This window comes from Hemicordylus capensis, chromosome 4 (assembly GCF_027244095.1).
Source record: "Hemicordylus capensis ecotype Gifberg chromosome 4, rHemCap1.1.pri, whole genome shotgun sequence".
In the NCBI taxonomy this organism is placed as follows: Eukaryota; Metazoa; Chordata; class Lepidosauria; order Squamata; family Cordylidae; genus Hemicordylus; species Hemicordylus capensis.
Window position 1 is genome coordinate 78,687,543 of NC_069660.1, and position 20,751 is coordinate 78,708,293.

The following is a 20,751-nucleotide window of genomic DNA, read 5'->3' on the forward strand; positions in this document are numbered from 1 at the left end:
GCAATAATGTCTTGCTGTGCCTCAGTTCCCCATCTGCACGACATTGAAGCTGCCAACTTATATCTTAAAGATAACAATATTTGGAAAGTGAAGCTATAAGAAATAAGAAGACAGGTGGCCCAAACTCCATTATAGACTGTTAAGAGATCAAATGACATGAATAAACAGAGGTTCCAAGCCTACCTATATGTGGATATTTATTTACACTGTGGCAATCGGGCTGAGGAAGAAAGATTCCACTTTTCATCACCAACAAGGTGAAGTTCAACAGAAATAAGTGTAAAGTCCTGCATTTAGGTAAGAAAAATAACATGGCCAAGTATCGGATGGGGGAGACCTGGCTTGGAAGCAATACATGTGAAAAGAATCTACCGTAGGTATCTTAGTGGACCACAAATGGAACATGAGCCAGCAGCTAAAAAGCCCTAATGATATATTGGGCTGTATTAACACTCACTTAAGAGTCCAGATCATGATAAGCAATAGATCTCTATTCACTGGTCAGTCCACCTCACTTGGAATAACATGTCCAGTTCTGACCACATTTTAAGAAGGAGGTTGACAGATTGGAACAGATTCAGAGGAGGACAACAAACATGTTGAGGGGTCTAGAATCAATTCCTATGAGGAAAAGTTAAAGGAGCCGAGTATGTTTAGCCTGTAGAAGAGAAGAGAAGGGGAACTCCGATAGCCATTTCCAAATATCTGAAGGACAGTTATATAGAAGGACGGGGTGGACTTGTCTCTGTGGCTCCTGAGGACAGAAATAGAACCTATTACAGGTAAAGTGTACCGCTGAGTTGGTGTCAGCTCCTGGCGACCACAGAGCCCTGTGGTTGTCTTTGGTAGAATACAGTAGGGGTTTGCCATTGCCTCCTCCCACGCAATATGAGACGATGCCTTTCAGTATCTTCCTATATCGCTGCTGCCCGATATAGGTGTTTCCCATAGTCTGGGAAACATGGGATTCATGTTTCAAACCGGCTACCTCTGACTTACTAGTCAGGTCATTTCCCCACTGCGCCATTAGGTGGCAGGCTGAAAGTACAAGGAAGCAAATTCAGGCCAGACATCAAGAGTAATGTCCTAGCTATAAAAGCTGTTCCAACTGTGGAATGTCTGCCTAACACAGTGATGAGCTCCCTTTCACTAGAGCTTTTCAAATGGAGGCTGGGCAGTCATTTGTCAGAGATGCTTGTAGCAGCTGCCTTCTCTGAACAGGGGGTTGGATTAGAGGATTTCCCAGACCCCCTGCAACTCTTAACATTCTAAGATTCTACACTTTAAGAAATTCATTTGTGCAGCCACAGCTAGCACAGTAACCATCAGCCGTGAAGCAGGTGGTTTTCACTGGACAACTTAGCTACGGAAATACGCTCTTCTGTTTCACAAGTCATTACTATATCACAGCGTCCATCTATCTGACACCCTGATCAGCCTTGGCCAGTATCATCAGAGACCACTCCAGGGGAAAAGCAGAAAATCAATATCAATTCACACATAAGGCAACAAATGAATTTCCCACTCGTTCATCACTTGGTAAACATTGTAATTATATTTCGAAACATGTATCTGTAAACACTCACAAGCTTGGAAGTCATCATTGGTCACACAGGTCCTCAGCACATTGTCTACCACAGATTTGCAAATACAGTACGGGGCCTTTCTTTACATTGTTAAATGTGTTCACCAAGATATATTCAGTGGATGAGCAGCAAATTTGCGTGCTGAGTAAAGTGTGAATCAGACTTTAAGAGACAGCACCAAGTGCAAGGGCATCAGAGGGTGAAGAAGAACAATCTTGGGATGCTAGCAGAAGCTGATAAGTCATGCATTCCATCCTTGTAAGGCAGGGGTAACCCAGAGGCCAAAGTGTAATAAAGCCCAGAAGCATTCCCACAGAGTCTGGACTATGGAAAAAAAGTTCAACTTTTCAGAGGTAAACGCGTTAAAAGCAGGATCAAGACAAACTTCCATTTTGATGAGGTCTGAAACTGAGAAATGTTTAGAGCTTCAGAAGAAGCTGATCCCTACAGAAGGATGATAGCGAACATCTTGATGGCTTACATTCAACCAGCACAGACCATATCTAGTTCCAAGATCCCCTTCTGGTGTAGGTTAACAGAAATTGCGATACATTTACAGTTGCAGGTCACCAGACATTTTATGATGGTAACCAACAGAGTCAGCCTATAATGCAGTCCACCATAGCAGTAATACATTCTCAAAAAACCATGAGCAGTACAGGGAAGCAGGATGTGCCTATTTCAAAAATCGTGCCAGGCTAAATCTCTTGCTGAGGCACACTGTCAGTATAACAGCTTGCAGGCAGTGTTCCCTCTAACAGGGATTCCCAGAGGTTGTTGACTACAACTCCCATAATTCCCAAGCAGAAGCCATTGCAGCTGGGGATTGTGGGAGTGGTAGTCTACAACATCTGGGAATCCCTGTTAGAGGGAACACTGGTTGGAGGGGAGGACTTGCTCCAAAAGTACACACACAATGACAGCTACTTCTCCTTCATAAAACCCCTTTATCGGGCAGGTGGTGCTTTTGTCAAGCCAGAAGCAAGAAAGCTGAATCCCTTTTGCTACTAGAAACAATGGCTCTGCTACTAGAACAACAAGCCAAAATTGGGGGTCTCCTGTATACTGCTATGGGATACCACATGCCTCTGCCTTTCAGGCTTAGTCATTTTAGTAAATCTGTGCTCTTCCCACCCCATCTTTGGTGATTATGACCAAAGATGGAAGTAAAATATCCAGAGAGTAAATCCAATTGTGCAAAAAGATATAGCTGCAACCTATGCCCCTGATGTGGCATAATAATGTCACAGCACTTCAAGGGGTCAAAGTGGAATATGTAGGAGAGGCTGAGATAAATAAAGGAGGAGCTATTTCTTCAGTTTTGTTTATTCCAGCGTAACTGCTGGTGTTTCTTCACAAACACAACACATGGTATATGGAGCTGCTAAGAACTAGCTCAGGCCACAGAAAATAAAAACCTAACAATGAAAGAATACATGGCCCCTAGACATGACATCTGACCAAGTATGAAAGCCATAGCACCCAAATATGCTCCTGTGCAGCAAGCTCTGGCTGAGGAAAATGGTGCTGATGCTGCTGATGTATGGTGGGCTATAAGCTTTGAAACACACACTGTCCACAGACTTCAAGCAAAGGACATTCTAAGAGAAACATTGGTTCAAGGGCTCCTTTTTTCTCTCCCCATTCATAAATTTGAAAGCAAAGGCTGATTTGATTAGCTGCTTACATGATAAGGCTACATACTCCTATCCAGAGATGTAGTTGCAAATTCAGAAGTGCAGGTGCTCTCCATGACAGCCCCCATGGCCATGCCCACCCCAACAGCCAGAGAAGCCAAGAAGTAGCGGCACTCCATCTCTGCATGCCCTCCCCCCTCCACCACACCTAGTCCTTCCTGCCTCAAGTCCCAACCTCTTACGTGAATCTGAGCATGTTTCTTAAAAACATGAGAGGACAGGGGAGATCTAGACTGATGTGAGCCATTTAGCAACAGGAATCCAGGCAAGCCTTAACTAAGTCGTTCCAAAACTTTATAGCAAACATAAGCAGGTATACTACACAGCAATGCAAGTACCGTTCCAATAGGCCACCTCTTCTCCTTGCTTTCTTGACTCTGCATTCATCTGACCAGTTCAACTCCCACCCTATCCTAATATTCTCCACCTTCACACCCTCCCTTTTGTTTTCCCCACATTGGGATACTTCCCCCACCCCACACTGCTGACTGGCCTTGTAGAATCTGCACAAACTTAAAAGGGAGAGTGGGCAACAGTGTTCCCTCTAAGGCATGTGCTTGTGCGTGCACTCACAAGTTTTTTGTTGACTCAGTTATTTTCAGTTCCCGCTCAAGTTGAATCAGGAAGGCCCATTCTGAATGCACATGTGCACACATTGCCTTGATGGTTCCACCCACAACAAAATTCATTCCACACACAGTTGAAAAAGATTAGAGGGGACACTGGTGGGCACCTTGTCAGAGTCTTGAGGTGCCCCAGCTTTCATATCTAGTATTCATGGTGGTAAACAAAAGAGTGGGTATGGGACGGCAAACATGTTCAGTGTGGTCCTCAGTGCCAGACAAGTTTATCATCCTTGGATAATCATGCTGCTTATTTGTTAGCCAAGAGGAAAATTGCTGAAGGCAGCCAATTAGAAGACGCATAACCCTTTCTCCATGCTTCCCTGAGAGAACAACCAGTTTCCCTGGGCACAGAGCCCAGTTTTTATTTAACTTCTGTGCATATATTTAATATTTCAGATACCAAGTTAGCGAGCATACTAGCCTAGGGTAGGATTGGAATAGGAAAGGTAGTTGAATTGGTGGGCTTTCCCATCAGTTCTGATCCCTCTCAGGATCCCTATTCCTTGAATTTTGCTCTAGTTTTCAGGTATAACTGCTAAGCAGGTTCCAGCAAAACCTGGAAGGTTTACATTTTAATCACAAGCCTGTTGCACCCTTAAATCAGCCTCAAGTTTGTCCTCAAGCTCCCATGGAGAAACTCTCCATTAAACAAACTTTGGTTTCAGAGTTTATGATGAACCATAACCAGACATTAAAACTGCACTATGATGCAACAGAGAAACAAACTCTCTCTTCAAGGATGGGAAATATTCAGATAGAAGCCAGCTCAGCTGGAAGGCTAACTATACATCACATAAGTATTAGAACCCCAGTGTCTTTTTTTTAATGTTATGTTAAGGAAAGCTTCAGGGAAGCTTCAGAGGAGGCAATTGAGAACAGAGTAACAGCAGGATGAAGGGGTGCTTAAACTGCTCCCGCCTGCTATTTCCTTCCCAATCCTCACTCCAGGTCGCCCTATTCCTTATTAAAGCACATGTCTAGAAGAGGAAACGCAACAGGGAGAAGGCCACTTGGGAGGGGGAAATTTGGAGAAGGAAAATGGCAGGAAGGGAAAGGGATGTGTGCCCTTCCCCCACCACTCCAAATTGACAAACCAGAACCAGAGCTCTGATACACATATTTCTGCATAACATGCAATTAGCACCTAAGGGGGCCTGCTTTACACGCACCCATAGTGGCACGGGAGCCGCTTCTCTAGGGCATAACCCCATTGACTGATTAAGTGCCTTCAAGTCGGCGGTGTTGACTCCTAGCAACCACATAGATAGATTCTCTATGTATCTGCATTATTAGTGTGCCTACTTGAGCTGCACAGGTAAGACTAATTGCAGGAGGTTTCCCAACACGTTGGCCTCACTCTTCTTTCCTGCCTGCACATAAAGAGTTCAATGTGTACAATTTCAAACTGATTTTTTTGAAATCTATCAATTTCAAATTGATTTCCAGCCATTGCTACAGAGAGCTAATGGCTGTGTGAATCAGCGTAGGTATTCTTTTTATTATGCATCTTTCCAAACACAAGAACTGCTGGCCATGTCTCCTCAGCGGAAACAAGTGAAGAGTCAAGCACGGGAGTCAGATTTCCAAAGTGGGAGCAGCATGCCTCCCATATGCCGTTCTGAAAAATATATTCTGGCTCGGCTACTCAGCTTGACAAAGCTCCCTCCAGAGTGTGTCTGTAACCAACACAACTCTCTGACCTACTGACATACTCGGAGTCTTTCCAGTCAAAAGCAGTGGAGCGGAGTGCTGCAGTTAGATAGCAGGTTCATTGCTCTTTTTTTTTTAATTTTAAGAAATCAGTGCTAAAGCAAAGGAGTGCACAGCCTAGAAATAAACAAAAATAGGTGGTGCTGAAGAATTACATTCATGGGGTATTGCTGTGGCACAGTACTGTACTTATTAAAAATATGAATTTCTACTATGGAAAAATTAATTCAAATAGCCACCAAGCAAAGAGGCAACCTTTAGCACACAACACAAATTACATAATCAAGCAATCCTATAATAAAATTTATTTCAATATCAAATGTGAATTAAAGAAATTAAAATGCTTGGCAATGCCTTTCTCCCACTGCAATTCAATCCTCCACTGAGACCAGAGATGCCTCAATAAAGAGATGAACGGAGGCAAGAGCCTCAGGCAGTGAGTGTGGGCTGACCTGCCCACCCCACCCACCCCCGCCGTGGCCTAGGCATCAGCACCCCACCTCCCTGCTAGTCTGCTACAGCTGCCCCTTCTCCTCCCCTCTGTTGCACTGTCCTTCCTGCCTCTCCTTGATCCTCTCCTCCAGTACTTAGGCTCTGCCACCACCCCACCCTCTGGGCCAGAGCCCATTGCTATTGCCCCTCCCTCCTGCCTCCCACTCCCAGGCCATGCTCTGCCTCCACGCCCCCACCTACTGCTGTTCTAGCTTCAAAGCAGCATCCGGCTTCATCTGCCTACAGTCCATCCATTCTGTGCTGCTCAATCAGCAGCAACTGGCGTGCTCAGTCCAGAGGTGCTCCTACCCCTGGACTTCGAGCCCAAAGTCCAGGGCTTCCATATCCCCTGGGGGCCCCCAAATCCTCTTTAGTCTTTCCTGGGTGGTGCGGCTCGTGCCCTCAAGAATCTATGTGTTAAAAAAAAAAAGATGCTTAATTTGCATCTGGCGGCCTCCAAAGGCCTTTAGGTCCCGGCTCCCAAATTACCTAGGTGCACCTCTGGCTCAGTCACTTGTCCATTGCTGCCACCATCTTCATTACTCTGTGATGGACATGCCAGCAAGCGGACTGGTTGTTGTACTCAAGCAGCGGCGGCGGCACTGATGAACCAGAGTGTAGATGGACCTTGGGTGGGCAAAGCCTGGTACTGCTTCAAAGCTGGAACAGCAACAGCAGCTATGGTAGCTGTGGTAGGTGGCAGAGTGCATTCTGGGAGTGGGAGATGGGAAGGAAGAGAAGCAAAGACAGCAGGCTCTGGCCCAGGTGGGCAGAGGGCACCCAGGTTTCTGAGTAGAGGAGGAGTAGAGTAGAGCAGGAGGAGATAAGACAGTGTGGTGTGACAGTGGAGAGGAGGAGAGGCAACGGCAGGAGGGCAGCAAGGCAGGGGTGGGGCTGGCAAGCCAGCAGTTTGCTCCTTGCCTCAGGCAGCGGCTTGGATTGGGCCACCACTGGCTGAACCTTTACATCTTTATGAACTTCAGATTTAAGGTGATTTGCTATTCTATTTAAACAATCTTCCTCACAGCAATCATACTTCAAGTATTACACACACATGCGCACACACACCGTCTATTCTCAACACAGTTTACAGCAGGGCTGCACAACTTCAGCCTTCCATCTGGTTTTTAGACTACAACTCCCATCATCTCTAGCTACAGTGGTCAATAGTCAGGGATTATGGGAGTTGTAGTCCAATATCTGCAAGAGGGTCGAAGTTGCACAGTACTGGTTTACAGGCAACATGCACACATTTCTCCACCCCACTATTAACAGCCTCAAAGAATCCCAGCTCGGTGGGGGGGGGGGCGGGAACTAAATGAAACTTCACATCGAACTCCAATGTTTTGGTAACTAACTCCTTTTCCATCATTACCCTTTTGAACAGCACTACTGGTGAGTTTATGGTCCTGTATATCTCTCTTCCGACACTATAATTCTATTTCTTGTGGAGCAAACAGTTAGTCTGCATTCTGACCAAGTGTTCTCCTCTTTGTTTAAGGTATATCTCCCCTTTCTTATAATTTCAAAATGCCTTTCTCTGAAACAATGACAGCATTCTTTTCTCTGAAAGAATGAAAAAACAGCAGCAGATAAAAAGCACTTGGTAAAAAGACTTGTTAACCTGAGACATTTTGTAAAAATTTGTTACATTTTTGTGTGCTTCCTTTTTCCATTTGACACTCATCTGATTCTCCTTCCTCTCACTCATGGGAAGGCTGGACATAGAGCTGCTTGTACTCCAACTGGCTCTCTCACTCCAGTAAGTCATTCCCTATTGGCTCTTAGGCCTGCGGGCTTAAGAAAGCTGGGCCAAGGCAAATTTTGTTGATATCTGGGTCTAAAACGGGCAGCTAGGTAGGAGTTACATACATTCTGGGCCTCTCCATAAATGCATATTAAAAAAAGAAGAAGAAAAGCTTGGCAAAGAGATGCATCCTTAGATGAAAGCAAACTCTCTTTTCTGATTGACCTTCCTCAAGGTACTCTCTTAATTAATATTCATTTGGCCAGTTCAGATGATACTTTCCCCTCCAAATCAGCCCACACAATTAAGAAAGAGGATGCGCCCATCTCAGCATCTTTCTTTATCCTATACATTTCCTGACGTTCTCCTGGCATGTCCCTTTATCATGTGGGGTGGGTGGTTAGGAGATGATATGCCAACATGCTGCATGAGACACATGGTCCTCCCACACATGTTCAAATGGGCCAGTCAGAATATTGTACAAACTGGTCAGAGCATTGTAGAAACTGGCTCGTAGTGACAAAGGGATTGAGGGGAGTTGAATTTACTGAGGAGGGGCACAGGAGCAAAAGGAATCATGTCCTCATGATGAGGGAAAAGGCAGAGGAAAAGGGCACTTCCTGAGTTTACTGAGGTGGCAATTCATGGGGGCTTGGAGGGTATTCCCCCCACACATATTTTATATGCCCTGTTGTATGGGTGCAATACATGAGCACTCTTGTGCTGGAATAGTAAAATAAGACACTCTTGGCTTCTAGTGATGTAAAGTAAATGCACAGAGAAAATACCTTTATAATTGTGCAAGTATGGGAGGAGAAAGCTTATTGTTCATAATCAGTGCTGTCCCACGCACTAGGCAATAAAGGACTGAGATGCACACACAATCCCCCCGCTAACTGAGCAAAGAGGCACCTTTTACCGTGGTGATTCTCTTTATTTAGCAGGGGGAGAGTAACTGGCCCTATCCACCCACAGCACAGTACTTCCAGTGACTGTTGCTGGTGTGTGTCTTATGTTTCTTTTTAGAATGTGAGCCCTTTGGGGACAGGGAGCCATCTTATTTGTTATTTCTCTTTGTAAACCGCCCTGAGCCATTTTTGGAAGGGCAGTATAGAAATTGAATTATTATTTATTATTATTATTATTATTATTATTATTATTAATCTCATTCCACACAGCACTGCAAATCTCAACAGAAGTGCTAGCTATGGATGGAAAATCCATTTTCCCTTTACAAATCACTGTGATCTGTGTATTTGGATAATGCAATATTGCTGCAACAGAAGCACTACTTCAGGAAAGATGTGTTGATCACCATCCCTCCCATGACGCCTGGTTAACAACTGCATGTTTATCGCACGCACAATAAAATAATAGTCTGAAAAGGTCCTCAGGGCACCTAATCTCAGACTGTGAGTCAAAACACCATTCCTGCCCCCACCAAAGTCATATAATGTTTAAACTTTTAGAAGTAACATTTTAAAAGTAACGTGCTCTTTTTCATTTGTCTTCTAGTAACTGAGGCAGAAATGGGACTGCCAACTGGTTGAATTATTATTATTTTAATTAACTGTGCTGCTTTAATTGACTAATTGAACAATTAAGAGATTAAAATCTTAATACTAAAGCACAATTATCACCACATTTCTCCAGGAGCCGCCCAGATACCCCCCCACACACTGGATTTTCTTTGCCTTTTTCCCTCTGATGAAGGAAAATTTCCTCTCCTATCCACATGGGAGCTACCACCACCTTATACCCTCCAATCAGTGTTCTCTCTAATTTTTTTTCATCTGCATGCAGAATGAGTTTTGTTCTGAGTGGCAGTATCAAGGCAGTGCGTGCACACTTACATTCAGAGTGAGATCCTCCTGATTAAACCTGAGCAGGATCTAAAATAAATTGAGTGGACATTAAAAAAACATGTGAGCACACGCACATGCGCATGCCTTAGAGGGAACACTTGGAGGGAACACCTCCAATTGTACCTAGTTAACTATATTCTCATTATGGGCACCAAATGCATCTAGTATGTAGCAAATTCATATTCCATCTCCAGCACAGCATCCCTCCAGTGGCTGTTGCTGGTGTCTATCTTATGTTTCTTTTTTAGACTGTGAGCCCTTTGGGGACAGGGAGCCATTTTATTCACTGATATCTATGTAAACCGCTTTGGGAAATTTGGTTGAAAAGCAGTATATAAATATTTGTCATATCTGTAAATATTCATTGTAGTCGTCGTATTTAATAATGGAACAGTTCTTCATAACCAATCTATTTGACTGGCAGAATATTAGAGCCTTTAGCTATGACTGAATGGCATTGTTTCAGCAATTGCTCTTGCTGTAGACCGCAGGGTTTCTCAACATGTGGGTCCCCAGATGTTCTTGGACTTCAACTCCCATAATACCCAGCCCCAGTGGCCTTTGGTTGGGAATTATGGGAGTTGAAGTCCAATTACATCTGGGGACCCACACATTGAGAATCCCTGCTGTAGAGGAATTGCAGTAGAGAAATCACTAATTCAAATTCCTGAAAAACAGGAACTTTTGCCATCCATGATGTGACCATTCGACTCTCCTTACATGCAAGGAAGAGAAGTTCAAGTGGTCGCAGCAGCGTCCTGCGCTTCACCTGGGTGGTGCCTGCAACAACATGAGGTGCCATAAATCCCTCTCTGTGCCATTTTGATCAGTTTTGTCCAATAAAAACAATGTTTTGCTGATTTTTCCTCCCTTTGGAGGCTCACTTTCTAATGCTCAAAAGTAAACCTCCTACAATTAAAAAAAATTTTGGCAAACATAATCCAATCACAGCAAGGCTTTCCTCTGGTCACAAGACCAGCCCTACCCCGTTCCATAATGTGGAGATGGGGATATATGTGGGGATAGCCCAGGCTTAGTAAAATGCTTGAAGCAATCACATCTGGTGAAGTAGAGCACTGAGAAGTAAGAAGTGCTCTACTGAGCACTTCTGAAAGGAAGGGAGACCCAATGCCCTATCCATGACCGGGGCCATGAGTCATTGGCAAAGACAAGGGGGAAACTGCCCCATGCAGATCCTCAACTACTGGCCAGTTGGCTATACCCCAGATGGACCACCAGTATCATAACCTGGGATCATGTTAAAAGCTGCTAGCCAGTCAGCAGCCACATGCCTGCACAGTATTCATCTAGTAGCCCCTCTGTCCTTGCTGACACTTCATGACACTGGGAATGGCATCAAGTACCCGCCCCCCCCCCCTGCTCAGTGACCAGGACATAGCGGCAGGCTCTTACTTCCCAGTGCACCGATTCATTAGCTAGCAGCAGGAAAGACCCGTATGGCTGGAAGCAGCCTTAGGGGTTTTTTTTTTTTTGCCATGGTACTGAGTGCAACGCTGTCTCCAGCTTATATTAACTTGGGACTTCTGGGGAAGAAAACTATAATATTTGTCCTTGTTTCTAATACTAATGATGTAAAAAAAAAAAAAGTACTTGCTAGGAGGTTAGGGAAATACATATATTTTTAAACTTATTTTTAATTAGGTATATTTGGCTGCAGTTTATAATAATCAGGTGGGGGGGATACAGACAAAGGACCAACTTCTTATCTTTCCCCCCTTTCTAAAAAAATAGGGAAATGTCCATTTTAAAGTTAAGATTTCCAAAATGTATGACTGAGATACGCAGCCCCTGAACTCCAAAGAAATTGCCTTCCCTGCACTGTTTATTCATTGTCCATTGTGTACTGGAATATTCTTTGACATAAGACTAATATACCTGCTTTCCTCCACTGAGGAGTATGTTACAATACTACACCCATAAAATTCCTGAGAAATATCCTAATATGCTCCCTCTTCTTCATCTCATCATGCAAGAAATTATAAGTATGAGATTTTAAAAAAATCTTTACCCTTTCTGTACTGCCTCAATTCACTGGGCTGCCTTCCCACCCCTTAGTCATTAGTCCAGGAAAGCTCCCTCTTATGTCTTTCTACAGAATCAAGGATGAATTAAGAGAAGCTTTTTATGTCCCACGAGATGGTGAAGGCTGCTTCCCACATTATGGATTTCCAGTTTTTAAAAAATCATCATCTGTGTAGGACAGCACAGGCAAACTGCATGTAGGTGACACTCAGAAGTCAGACCTGCTAAAGGAAAAAGTTTGCATGTGTAAGTGTGCATGTGTAATCTATGGGTTTTATGTAGTTTCCTACATAGGAGTGATTTCCATGTAGCAAATCTGTAACATGTGAAATAGCCCAAACAGAAAAAAGCAATAGCTGATTTAATACGAGCTGTTCTACAACTGTGTATTAATGGTTTCATCACAACTATTAACAGATCCTGTTAAACTTCTAATTTTCCTCTGAACATCAGGAAGCTAGAAACCCACATATTAAAACATGAAAGATATTATAACAGAGTTGGCTGTGTCCATCTTCTATAAGCAACTGTTCTCCCTCCCTTTTGGGACAACAAAAAGCAGCTAAACTCCCTTACCTGCTGGGTTGGGTCCCTGATCCAGATTAGATAGTATCAGGAGAAAAATCAGTGAAATGTAGTAATGCCAGGTTTGTTTCAGCTCTCCAATATCCAAGTAACTGCTGCCGGATTTTTCACTGAGTTCACACTTCCGACCCTTTGGCAGCTTGCTTCTTCCAGGCACTGCCTTGCTCTGGCTATGTCAAAGAAACTGTGTTACTTGTTTTGACTTGAGTCAGACGGGAGGGGCAGGTGAGCAATACCTTCTCAGCCCCAGTAGTACGAGCACAGCCAAATCCTTCCAGGCACAGAAGGGCAAGCTCACACATGGCATCAAAGGAGGAGGGACTACAGAAAAAGCCTCTTGCAAAAGACACAGCCAGGAATCCCCCAGTAACTGATCCTCAGTAAACAGAGGAAGCTGCCATATTTTTACTGCAGCCAGGTCCAAGGCAGTTCACATATTGCAAGCTAACAGTGAAATTGGCTATTTACTGCCTTTGTAACTTAGAGTCACAAAGTAATCATATCTGCTCTGCTCTTAGTGAGACTTTATTACGACTCAGATACTAACACAAGTCTTTCAGGTTTGTAAGTTCAAATAAAAGTAATCACTTTGGGGGCCGCTTCTTTAAAAAAATGTACAGGGGTTCTGAGAGAACTATGTCACCTTAAGTGGCACAGCGGGGAAATGCTTGACTAAACAACTAAAAGGTTGCCAGTTTGAATCCCCATTGGTACTATATCGGGCAGCAGCAATATAGAAAGGCGCTGAAAGGCATCATCTCATGCTGCGTCAGAGATGGCAATGGTAAACCCCTCCTTTATCCAACAAAGACAACCACGGGGCTCTGTGGGCACCAGGAGTCAAAATTGACTTGATGGCACACTTTACCATTACCTTACTGAGAGAACTATACATTATTCTTCAATTTATATAACCAAATTCTCACAGCCGGTACTAGGAGGGGAGAGCTGCAGAGAATAAGAAAAGCATAGAAATTAACATCACCCCTTTCTTGCAAACCATTTTTATCCCCATGGGCCCAGACAGGTTACCCTCACAAATATACATCTGGAACCACACTTCACAGTGGAAAAGTGGTAATCAGGGGATAGGTCAAACACTCCCCTCACTGATTCCATTTCAAATTGCCTTTTCTCAAAGCTGCTTTTCGCTAACAGAAGCAGCTGCCGGGGTTGTGTGTGTAATGTTTAATTCCACCCTGATATTCAAATACAGATTGCCTAACTACAACCTTGCATCAGTTGTAAACAGTGCACGCATGTTTAAATCACTTCTTTTCTTTACTGAATACCCGGAAACAAGGGCCTAATTCCTCTTCAACATAGGAACATAAGAAGCTGCCATATACCGAGTCAGACCATTGGTCTATCTAGCTCAGTATTGTCTACTGAGTAGACAGTACTCAGTATTGTCTTCAGTTGCTGCTTCTGTGTATCTTGCTAAGAAAAGTAGCAGAGTAGCAATTAAAATGTGGCAAAGCTAGCATACAATCACAAAAGGTTGGGGACTCTCACTTTGTCACAGTGGGCCCCTCCTCCTCCTCAGGTCAAGGAAGTCCAGTCAGCCATGTAAAAGGACTACGATCCCTCTGTCAAGAATCCTATGTAGCTGTTGTTGACCTACAACTCCTATAATCCGCAGGCACAATGGCCAGGCCATTTGGGCTGGGGATGATGGGAGTTGCAGGCCAACAACAGCTGGGGACTGAAGTTCTAGAGCCCATGGCGTACATAGTTTGGGCAGAGAAAGAAAAGGAAAACAATTCAAAAAGCAAGAATATAGTTTCCTGGATTCAAATTATTGGGTTTACGTTGCTGTTCTAATATTGCAGACCAAAGGGTGTGGAAGCCAAGTCAAACCACCTCATAGTCAGCTTTAATCCTGGCTCTGCCATAAACATTGTTTGGTGGGGCACTGCAGCGTTGATGTGGGAGCTTTCTGTTCTCCAGGCTCTACGGCCTGCTTCATCACAATGACTCAGAACAACATTGTCTACATCTGTACAATATGCCAAGCCAAGTTCAGGATGGCACACAGCGAAAGCTGTGGGTGTCAGGTTCTGGTGCAATTTAAGGTGTGACCAACACTGTCAAAGATAGTCAAGCTGTTTAAAATTTGCTGTTCTTTGTATCACAAGTGTAGCCAACTCAAGTAGCACTAAGATGGAATAGAGCCTCCATATGGTGCTGAAATCGAAAAGCAGTCACGGTAGGACAACGTAATGTTGGAGATACCATCCCTACCTCCACCAGAACAGTCATGCTAAGGCCCATGCATGCAACATGCCAGACCTATATTATTTTCAGTGCCAGATGAAAACATGTTTATCTGCTCAGGTCTTCTTAGAAAGGTTATTTCCCCCACTGAGACTAAAATTCCTTTCTGCCTCTATACAGAAGCTACCTGCAACCTATACTAAGATAAAGTAAGTGAAGACTTGATAGATGCATAATGGATAGGGTTGGGTCATAGCTCTACAGCAGAGAACATGCCTTGTGTGTGCAGAATGCCTCAGGTTCAATCCCTGGCATCTCCAGGTAGGGCTGCTGCCAATCATGTTAATAGTACTAAGCTAGGTGGACCAGTGGCTTCAGTATCGGGTAGCTTCATATGTTCAAATTGCCTCTGTCCCAATACAATATTTAGACACCTGCTCCAGTAGTGTAGTTTAGAAAATATTTAGACACTTGCTCCAGTAGTGTAGTCATCAGAATAGGGCCTAGAAAATCTGTTATGTCCTATGTGTGGCACAGAACCAATCACTTTTAGCTTTGTGCAACTGTTTCCTTGTTATTTTTCTACCAACCACAGGAAGAGTTACACTAGCAAAGATTCCCCTCCTTGCCCTTTGAAAACATGTTGATACCACAGTCAAGACTCCTCCTTTTCATACCTGGTACTTCAACCATAGTCGCATGTGCCCAAGTTACTTCTAGATTAGACTACAAAGGATTCTCAAATCTGGGTCTCCAGAAGTTGCTGGACTACAACTCCCATCACCCCCAGACCAACAGCATGTGGGAATCCAAGTTTGAGAACCCCAGGACTACTACAAAGTGCTGTATGCAAAACTGCTTGGGAGAAGAGTCCAACTGGAAAGAAGAGCTGAGATGCTTTTGAACATCGCCCTTGAAAAGCACCAGCTGAAGCTTCTGAACTTCAGTTGATGCAAAATGTGGCAATGATGCTGCCACCAGGAGCAAAATCACTTGATCATATCACAACAATATGATATCAGTGGCACTGGCACATAGCTACAAATACAAATATGACGAATATTTATATACCACTTTTCAACAAAAGTTCTCAAAGTGGTATAGATAGATAGATAGATAGATAGATAGATAGATAGATAGATAGATAGATAGATATAACAAGTTGTTCTAGTAAGAACTGATCAGCCTACTTTCCTTTCACTGCCTCTACAACTAGACTATATTTGGTTCAAATCAAGGTTCACAGGTTAGATCTCTTGCACCTCAAATGTTCATGCGTCCACCATCTTGGATCAGGATGGATGACATCATTACAAACTACACCATTGAGGTGTCCCTGTGTGTCACTCACTACAAATGTACCAAATTTGGATAAAATCGATTAGACAGTCCTCAAATTAGTGCAATTGCACCTCAAAAGTTTACATGTCCACCATCTTGAATTGGGGTGGATCACATCATCAATCTACACCATTGAGGTGTCCCTATGTGTCCCTACAGCTATAGCAAATTTGGTTCAAATCAGTTAGGCAGTTCACAAGTGAGCCCACTTGCGCTTCAAAAGTTTACATGTCCACCATGTTGAATCAAGGTGGATGACATCATCACAAACGACACCACTGAGGTATCCCTGTGTGTCACTCACTGCAACTGTACCCAATTTGGTTCAAATTGGTTAGACAGTCCACAAATTAGCCCGCTTACACCTCAGATGTTCACGTGGCCGCCGTCTTGAATTAGAGTGGATGACATCATCACACACCACACCATTAGGGCATTCCTATGTGTCCCCACAGTTGTAGCAAATTTGGTTCAAATCAGTTAAGTGGTTCACAAGTTAGCCAACTTTCGTCTCAAAAGTTTATGTGTCCGCCAACTTGGATCGGGATGGATGATATCATCACAAACTATGCCATTGAGGTGTCCCTACAACTGTACCCAATTTGGTTCATATTGGTCCAAGCATTGCGAAGTTGATTGGGTGGGGGGCACACTGACATGTGGACGGACACACACAGAGAATGCCGGGTGATCTCATAAGCCTACTGGAAAGTAGGCTAAAAATGGCTCCCTGTCCCAAAGGGATCACAATCTAAAAAAAACAACAACAATATAAGATAGACACCAGCAACAGCCATTGGAGATATGCTGGGATGGATAGGGCCAGTTGCTGTAACACTGCTAAATAAAGAGAATCACAATTTTTAAAAAGTGCCTGTTAGTATCTGGGCCCAATTTAAATTGCTCGTTCTTTCTTTTAAAGCTCTAAACTGATTAGGACTTGGTTTTTGAAAAGCTATCTCCTCCTGTATAAACCTGTCCACATGCTGCAATTATCAGGAAAGGCCCTATTACACATCCTTCTGACCTGTGAGATGCAGAGGCCTCTCCACGGCATTTCCCAGCTTATGGAATTCATGCCTGTTTTAACACATGCTTTATGATATCACTTGCTGATGTTTTTGCTGCCGATTTGGTTTGTACACTGTTGTTACAGATAGTTGCCTATCTATTGTTTTAAAATTGCTTTATGGCGTTATTTATTGTAAGCTGCACTGAGGCCTCTAGTTGGATGAAGATGTGGAATGCAAGTCTTTTTAGTAACACATAATGAAATCATTATAATACTAATAATGTATACAATAATACATTTAAACCACTGCTGTTGGACCATGGGATAAAATGTAGGATCTGGGACCTAGAAGACCAGCTGACATGTTCTATCTGGTCTGAGGCTCTGGGTGCTGCTGCCCCTTGTGGCATTTTGCTGCAATACAAGATACTTTAAAGCATTTTGGCCCTGGGCAGGACCACCCCATGGAATCAACCTCCCCCTCCAGCAGGAAAAGTATAAGAAGCTTCCTGTCTGAGCCGGGCCTTGCCTCAGTATTGACCACCTTGATCTTGCTAAGGTCTCCTGTTGGTCTGGCTAGACAGCTTCTTTGGCCTCTGCCCTCTGGTGTATTCCTGAAGTCTGGTTAACCCCCTTATTCCTGACTGTCTGCTCAGCGTGACCTCTGGTGTGATCCTGATCGCTGGCTACTGGTTTAGTTTCTGATTGCTGGCTGATTTCTGGCTCTTCTGGTCCTGGCTTTGAGCCTTGCGCCACTGAGCAACCACTGCCCATGGCTCAGCCCTGACCGGCCCCAGCATTCAAATTCCTTCTTATCTATGGAACTGCTGGATGTCCTTGGGCAAATGCCCACCCTTGGTTCTGTGAAACAGGAATGACCTGCCTGTCCAAGGATCTAATAAGACAGAGACTGCAAACACTTTCCATTGAAACACAGATAGACCAGTGTATGTAATTATTCTCTCTTTCTCTCTCTCTAATTAATTAATTATCATCAGACGTTTAAAAAAACTGCTTCTGCTTGGTCTGCCCTGAACAAATAATTCACATTTCAAGCAAGCTTTGACACTAGACATGCACCACAGCACACAACCTTAACTCTGGAAATCTTAATAAGTCTGGTGTTGCTTTGATCTATTGTGTGCAATGCGTAAATGAAGAAATGTTGATGTTTGCACAGATGAACAAACCCTCGGGGCTTGTTCACCACAGTTGTAGACATAATGGCAAAGCATACTGTTTCTGGTAATTTTCCCTTCAACTCTGATCAGCATAGTATATATCTACTAATCAGCTTCATCAGTTATATATAACAAAGGTTTTCAAAATATGGTTGCAACTCAATACTGGCCCAAAGGATATTAAGCACTGCGTTCTTTATTAATTAGAATTTTTGACCTGTCACATTAGTTAAGTTATATTCAGCCTGATAATCTTTTATACCAGGACTGCACAACTTCAGCCCTCAAACTAGAACTACCACCACCTGAGACTATTGGCCACTGTGCCTGGGGATGATGGAAGCTGTAGTCCAACATCAGTGGGAGGACTGAAGTTGTGCAGTCTTGCTTTATAACGTGTATTTATTTATTTACTTACTTATTTATTTTTACATTTATATCACGCTGTTCCTCCAAGAAGCCCAGAGTGGTGTACTACATATTTGATTTCTCCTCACAACAACCCTGTGAAGTAGGTTAGGCTGAGAGAGAAGTGACTGGCCCAGAGTCACCCAGCTAGTATCATGGCTGAATGGGGATTTGAACCTGGGTCTCCCCGGTCCTAGTCCAGCACTCTAACCACTACACCCATGCTGGCTAAAACATGTTAAAAGTAATATTTTGTCTCTGTCAGTTCAGTTGTATTGTAATATACATATACAAATTGTATATACAAATATATATACAATTATACAAATATACAATCCAGATCAAATAAAAGGGAACTTAAAGGTAAATATCAGTACAAATGTATATATGTTTATATACCCATGTGGAATCTATTACATAAAACTTGAGATAAAAACAAGTATAGGGTAAAACAAAATTAAAAAGAAAGAAAAAGGGGGAACGGAGAAAAGAACGATGAAAATTGATACACCATCTGCAGATTGATACACCATATATCATTAAAATGGATACACTGCTTCTGATACACCATGTGCGCATCTTAATCTCAGCCATACAACCTTTGGCTACCATGTGTGACTGTCTCTGTCAGTTAAATGCGAAGTAGTTTAAATGGCATAACCTACTGAGCTTCTATGAACACTTTTACGAGCATAAACTATTCTTTTGGGTGTGGGGATAAGTGATTGCCTTCAATTGGATCATGAGAAAAGAAGTTTGAAAACGGCTGATCTATATCATACAGCCACATCTATATCATACAGCCATAGCAAAGACCATATAGTTAAAAGGAGTTGGCCTTTTCAGTGCTCAGTGCATAACTTCAGTCTTCCAGCTGTTTTTGGTCTACAGCTCCCACCATCCCCAACCACAGTAGCCACTAGTCAGTTATTATTAGAGTCACAGTCCAACATCTGCAGGAGGGTCAAAGTTGTACAGTCCTTCCTGTAATACGTATGAAATCTGGCTGGAATGGAGAATTTACCTCTGGTGGGGTAGAATTGGCCAAATTTAAAAAAGACATTCAAGAATGACCATTCCATTGTGGATATTTACTGGTTGTTTCCTTGGATTTGGGGGATGTAATAACATGAATTGGCTGAGCTAGTGTGGTGGCACCGAACATTCCAGCTACTTGGGGAACAGAACTGATGTTAAATGTTCACAACCTAGAAGAGCCTGTAAGGCAGTAATCAGTTTGGCTAGGATTGAAACTTTGTGGAAGGGGGACTTGTGTGAGGCAAGCTAAAGACCACAGTCAGTGGCCACACCTATATTTGAGAAAGTGGGCATACACATCCCAAGGAAAAAGCAACCAAACACTCATTGCCTTTCAATTTGGAGTCATTGACTGACAGATGACTTAATGCCTTTTTCCAGCAACGATTTAAAGCTTTCCTAGATCACCCAGATCCAGACAGTGGGTGGGGGAATCAACAACCAGCATTTGCCTGTGGATAAAAGATTCATCTTATTATCAGACATACTCTGAATGTTTAGTCAAGCTTAAAATTCTGGTATTTACAGGACACACAGCTGTGTTAATAGATGAATCAAGGTCAGCTTCACACATTTTTCAGCTGAAAATATAATACATCTGCACACCTAAAAATGCAGTGTGCATGCATCAAACATGTTTTCAAACTTGAGCATCATACATGTATCATATTTTTCCAAGTATAACCCACATAACGGTATGGGTATAACCCCCACACAAGTATATACCGCAGTAGATTGGGAACTCTGCTTTAAAAAATTATATATCTCGCGTCCCTATATTGCTCACACTCTTGTCCTCACTCTTGCCTGGCTTTCCAGGACACAATAAATGCCTTCAGCATTTATTAAAGTAAATAAATAAACTGTTGAGTTGGTACACTGCCAATCAGAGATCACTGAAAAATCCTGAGTTCACAAAGTGTGCTCTATGGGAGCGTGCATGTGGCCGAGATCTCTGTTTTTTTTGTCTAACATGAGATTCATCATGTAAAGAGTCCCCCTGTCTACAAAAAGCCTGACTAATTCTCAAATACAGTTGGCCCAAATAAAACATAATTTGAATCATTTTGGACCCTGCATGTCTATTTTTGAGAGCAACGAGCAATTACTCCTCCAGGGAACTAATAAGAATAGATCAACAGTCCTCACTGGTCCTGATCTGTTGCTTCTTCATATTTGCTCTTTAATTCCAGTAAAATTGGG

General features: G+C 43.1%; 1 protein-coding gene across 4 annotated transcripts in view; it reads right to left on the reverse strand.

Annotated features, from left to right (window-relative positions):
- INAVA (innate immunity activator) overlaps positions 1-20,751 on the reverse strand; it is a 60,306-nt gene that overhangs the window by 28,386 nt on the left and 11,169 nt on the right. The window contains exon 2 of one of the 4 annotated variants that reach the window (XM_053244844.1): positions 12,343-12,521. The exons of the other annotated variants lie outside the window; for them this stretch is intronic. The gene's annotated coding sequence lies outside the window, so the exon portion shown is untranslated. The remainder of the gene's footprint in view (positions 1-12,342; positions 12,522-20,751) is intronic. 4 annotated transcript variants of the gene reach the window in all.